The following is a 6,375-nucleotide window of genomic DNA, read 5'->3' as shown; positions in this document are numbered from 1 at the left end:
AACCATTAAGCCATGTTAGCATTCAAAACCCAACCCTTCCATTAACCCAAACCTCTTCTCTTCTAACAATATAAGCTGTAAACCTAACTGTAATGTGTAAGCGTGGTGTACAGTATATAGTCATGTAAACATGCATTAGTGTTTATTATAAAACTGATCCTGGATGCTGATTGGTCAACAGCCATGCTTTATTCATGATAAAGCACAGCTCTGACCTCTTCACGGAACGCATCACCCATTGCTGACAGTTATTATTTTTGCCTAACAACGCTCTGTTTACTACCAAGGACTATATTTTCTTGCTGAAGGATGGCATTTAATGATTTTACTTCTAAAATGAACATTTGTGTCCTTTTATATTTTTACTATGTATTATGCTTTATAAGCTCTCAAGGCTGTGCAATTTTTTTGAATATGTCACTGCTGAAGGGGTTTTCAGGTAATGTGCTTCAGTTGTGATTATATTCACAATATTGCACAGCCTCTCATACCTTATTGCTTAAAAGAACACTAATAGTAATGAAAATGATAGCTGACAAAATATTGAAAATATGTCTTTCAGTATTTTTTCAGTAGATATAAAAAAATGTAAGTTGACAAAATGTAATTAAATCATCAAAAAAACAATTAGTGGAAATTAGATCTATAAACTGTATGTCTATCTCTTACAGCCGCGTTTTCATTCGTGTCAAAATATAACATCTACTCTGACTAAGGTTCAAAGTGGGAGAGTATAAGCATACATAATTGCAATCCTAATTATATTTTGAGACTGTTAGAATATCATCTTCCTTCTATCTAAAGTGCGAATTTTATACTTTGCCAATAAATGAACATTAGTGAACACTTACCCCTGAATAGACTACATAGGAATGTAGCTGTCTGTGTAGCCTGCTGCGATACAGATGTGATTTTTTCAGGACCGTTAATGTTTTGCAAAGGGTATCAACCTATGTAGCCATAGAAATGATTAAGAAATAATAATATTAAAATGGTATTTATATTGTATTATAAGTGGTGAGAAAATTTAAAAGAAGCTTTTAACATCACGCAAATTAGTTCGTGTACAGTTTGATTTAAAAAGAAATGTATCTTACTGAGCACTCCCCTGTCCCAAATACATTTTGTACATATTGGTTGAGAATCTATAAAAAAAAAGTAGAAATGTTGTTAGACTAAGCTCCAGGCTTTAACTTAAAATTGTGATAAAATGTTTGTCACAACTTCATAAATTATTTTCAATTAATAATAACTTTTGAAGGTAAAACTTTCTTACCTTATTTGAACTACTATTTAGTATATTGTTCGCTGTGTTACTGCATTCCTGCAAGAGAACCATCCCTGCGTTCTTTTTTTCTGATTCCACGCTAATTGCAAAAGTTAGGACAAATAGCAAGAATGTTCCCATAGCTTTGGTTCTAATGATTTCTATCCAGTTATCCATGAGATGAGATGCTGTTGAGTTGCTGGTCTCTAACTTGATGGCTTCAGTATTGAACTATCAACCTACTTATAGACCTGTGAGAGGATGTTGCCCTGATGCTGAGATAATGTTTATTTGGGGGAATACTTCTTCAAAGATTAGTTGATTACTTGTAAAAAAAAAAAAAAAACACCTCTCATCCACCCCCTCATTACAGAGAATAAGTATGATGAAAGAATCCCCTTCATATGGATGAAGATAATATTTGCTAATTTAATATGAGATTGTTTTTCCATGTAGCATCGCTAATCTTCTTTTGACTTTCACTAAGTTCCTCTTAACTTGCTGTGATGTTTGATAGGGGTGGTGCACCAGAATCAGACAGTGGTAAATTAGGGTTTGCATTAGGAAGACCACAACAGATGACTGAACTCAACTGAGCAATGCACCAGATGCATTATCACACAATACCAATTACAGACACAGTGCAAAACAAGCAGTTATGCACCCTTATTCAGGTCACCTTTAGCTCTTTCGGAAAGTAATATGAGATCAAATGAAAATGAAACATTCTAACTAATTAATTAGATAAATAGAATCAATAGGACACAACTGGAGAATGTTTGCATATATTATTATTATGGTAATAATATTCATTATATTATGAGCAGTTGTATTTTCATTTAACATTAACCAAGATGAACAAATACTGTAATAAAATATTGTTCATTGTCAGTTCATAATAGCTAATGCTAACTAATGTTAACAAATGGAACATTATTGTAATGTGTTACCATTATTATCCCTTAAACGCATACATCGGGTCTTTAGAAACCTGGGACTTAATTTCACCCCCTGTACATCATCCATTTTTTGGAGTTGTGCCCACAACTCTTTAGTATTCCTTAATATTATATCTCTTATAAATAGTGTAACGCACAAGCCAAAATTTAAATAAATAAATAATGGTTTAAGTAACAAAAGTGTATATTATTAGAGACCCTTATAATTTATGGAAATGCAAAAAACAAAAACTATTGTTATGATTATTTCATATCTATATCCATTAACTATCACCGGATATCTATTTCTTAGTTTATTACAAGAGAAATTAGTACTATATTTATACAAATAATTTATCTTTAAATTTATATTAAATTATCAGCATCCCATATGCATGTACACTTACATATTATGCATGCTATTTCTTACACAAGGTGGCACTGTTGTTTCAGTGGTTGACTTGATTTATATTTGACATTGACATATGAAGAAGAAACCAAATGGAAGTAAACTATAGCAAGTATAATACATGAACAGTGTGATATGACTATTGTCATTTGTGTGCACTACTGAAATTATGTAAATTCTGCATCAATTTAGATTCAATAAGTGCCTGAGAATATACTTATGTGTAGCTCAATATGTGTTTGACAGCCAGTTGTCTCATGAAATTTGAGTGGTAAAATAATGAATCCTGTTCTAGATTTGTCCTGATTTGTTGCATTATATGTTTGATTTATGAAAAATAAAACATCAAAATAGATAAATCTATTTATTTTTAATTGTCTTGGAAATATTTAGAAAATTGTACACTCTCTGGGCATTTTGTAGATCCATTTGTGATGGATCCATGACATGATGGGTCTCTAAAGTAACTAATATGTGAGTGGTGAAATTCCCATGTGTTTGAGAGTTAATTGTACTACCAGGGTTGGTAGGGTTACTTTTGAAATGTATTCCACTACAGATTACAGATTACATGCTGTAAATTGTAACATAATTCGTTCATGGTCAGTAACGTATTCTAAACACTTTGGATTACTTCTTCAGCACTGGTAGATTTTTTTCACTTGTTTTGACTATAAAAACTGCCAGTACAGTGAGACAAAATACACATGTTAAAAATACATTCTCTGAAAAACCTAAATATCTTATGCAGTGTTGTTTCTAAATAAAGTCAAATCAAATAAATCAAGTTTTAAGGATATATTTTTATATATATTTTTACAGGAAAACAATAATAAATGATTATCAAGAATATGGTTTTTGCCCTAATATCAAAGGTCTTACTAGAAAAAACTAATTATGATCATGAATGTGAATTTTCTTGATAAATAAAACATGATCGTTCCTGGTAACATGTGCATGTAAATAGAAATAGCATTTTAGCTTAGCGTAAAGCTGAAAATGTGCACGGTTTATTTCTGTTTCTTCTGCTCCAAACTTACTTCAAACTTTCTTCTATGTCTGCTCGTATGAATGTAACGCATCATAAGAAAGTGTTTCACCGCTGTTCAAATGCACTTTGGATCGCATCATTTATATGTATAAATGTTTTCCATCTGAAAGGACTAAATATGAAATTAAACAAATGACAAAAAAATGCAAAGTAATCTCTTCAATAATAAAAATACTTTTTGAATGTAACTATTCTAATTACAAATGACTGTAACTGTAGTGGAATACAGTTACTTATATTTTGTATTTTAAATAGGTAATCCCGTTATATCCTTTCCGTTACTCCCGATTCTTCTACTACTACTAATATTAAAGGGGTTGTGTCTTAAACAAAAGCAGATATTCCATAGAACAGTCTTTTAAAGTAGTAAGTAAACTTTCAGAACCTCTCCTATCCAAAAAGGACATTTATTTAATACTTAACTGCTTAAATGTTCTGTAAGTGATGTTAGCCATTCATGACAACACTTATTGACTGATGGCACCAGTCCCAAGACCTTCACTAGCAACTATCCTGAGCTGTGACATCAAAGGCAGCACATAAAAAAAATAAAAAAAATCGTATTTCAAATAGCAGATAACTGAGAAAAACGCTTTATAGAACCAGATTGCTGTTTAGATTAACTTAAAAAATAGACAGATAAACAAGTGTAGGTTATGATGCCTTTAAAATTCTAAATTTGGAAAAAATCTAATAATCATCAGGTTGATCTTTTATCTGCAGGGGGTGCTATCGGTCTACTATCAAGCTACATTGTCAGTTTGGCATATGAAATGATAGTTTGAAGATTATGTTACAAATTACACTTGGCATTTTGAATTAAGTTTCTTATTTAAAGACACTGAAAAAAAGTAAGTGATTTCATTCCCAGCACAAGTTCCCAGAATACATAAAACTGGAGCTTCTGTAAATCCATTTTATGTTAATTCATGACAGTAAAAGGCAATAAAACACAAATGTACATGTATTTACTGTATATGTATTCATTTGGCAGAAGCTTTTATCCAAAGAAATTTAAGTCATTAGTCATGCAAGGCGTCACCAATGTTAGAAGTGCAGCAAGAAGGCATAAACGTTTGCCAGAATGGTACAAAGGAATATGTTGGTTAAGAGATCAAAAGCTTACGTAAGAGCTGTGTCATTAAGCATTTCTTAAAAGAGAAACTTTCATCTTGGAATATAATCTCATATAATGTTTCATTCTGATGATTGACATGCAAAAAAAACTCCCTACTTTAGATTGTTATAAATTATGGTGTTAATGTCTTTTTGGGCTGTTTAGTTTTACAAGAACCTCTAAACTAGCAAACTTATGTCATACGTGCAGTATGCATATAAATTGAAGAAAAAAAAGCTTCACTGTTTGAGAATGTGTTATAAGGTTAAGCCATGTGAAAGTGCAGTGTTTTTGATGCAACCTCTCATCTTCACCTCTCACCTTTATTCAGATGTCTGGGGAACTTTAGGAGAAAACTAGATCATATCAGTTAAAATGTGGGTCAGAATACATACATGTGCGAAATGCAATACCAATAAATAACAGAAGAATTTTTTTTACCATTAAAAACATAACATTTTCATCTACTCCTGCAAGAAGTAAAAAAAAAAAACTTTCGTATATCTAATAAATGTCTATGCAAATCGTGTTTCAGAATTTCTAAGCAGATGAGTAGTACAGCTCTTGCTCATATGTGGCTTTGCATTGTGATTGTATCTCTGTTTCTAGAAATGCACCGTGCAGTTTCCTGTATGATAAAAATTCTCTGTCGGATTTGCTCTCTGTATCATAGCCATTCTCACAACTCATGATTACAATTTAAAATGAGGTTAAAGAAATGGAAAAATTAGATGAGATCCCAAACTGTTTTCCATGATTAAGTCAAGTCAATTTTTTTTGTATAGCGCCTTTCACAACACACGTCATTTCAAAGCAGCTTTACAGAAGATCAGCATTAACAGACGATAAAACTGTAATGCCTATAAAGTCGATGAATCATCGTGTAATTAGATAAAATACAATTCATAATCGTGTTTAATTAAGGATTAAATGCTCACTTTCCAAACATTAAAACTTCATGTACAGTTGAAGTCAGAAGTTTACATACACCGTAGCCAAATACATTTAAATTTAAATACGTTTTTCGCAAGTCCTACATTTTAATCATAGAACTCATTCCCTGTCTTAGGTCAGTTAGGATCACTACTTTATTTTAAGAATGTGAAATGTCAGAATAATATTAGAGATAATTATTTATTTCCGCTTTTATTTCTTTCATCAAATTCCCAGTGTGTAAGAAGTTTACATACACTTTGTTAGTATTTGGTAGCTTTGCCTCTAAATTGTTTAAATTGGGTCAAATATTTTGGGTAGCCTTCCACAAGCTTCTCACAATAAGTTGCTGGAATTATGGCCCATTCCTCCAGACAGAACTGGTGTAACTGAATCAAGTTTGTAGGCCTCCTTGCTCGCACAAGCCTATTTCAGTTCTGCCTATAAACTTTATATCCGATTGAGGTCAGGGCTTTGTGATGGACACTCCAAAACCTTGACTTTGTTCTTCTTAAACCATTTTGCCACAACTTTGGAGGTTTGCTTGGGGTCATTGTCCATTTGGAAGACCCATTTGCGACTGAGCTTTAACTTCATGGCTGATGTCTTGAGATGCTGCTTCAATATAGCCACATAATTTTCCTTCCTCATGATGACATC

This window comes from Xyrauchen texanus, chromosome 19 (assembly GCF_025860055.1).
Source record: "Xyrauchen texanus isolate HMW12.3.18 chromosome 19, RBS_HiC_50CHRs, whole genome shotgun sequence".
NCBI classification, from domain to species: domain Eukaryota; kingdom Metazoa; phylum Chordata; class Actinopteri; order Cypriniformes; family Catostomidae; genus Xyrauchen; species Xyrauchen texanus.
The sequence above is the reverse complement of the archived record's forward strand: the minus strand, read 5'-3'. Positions refer to the sequence as shown.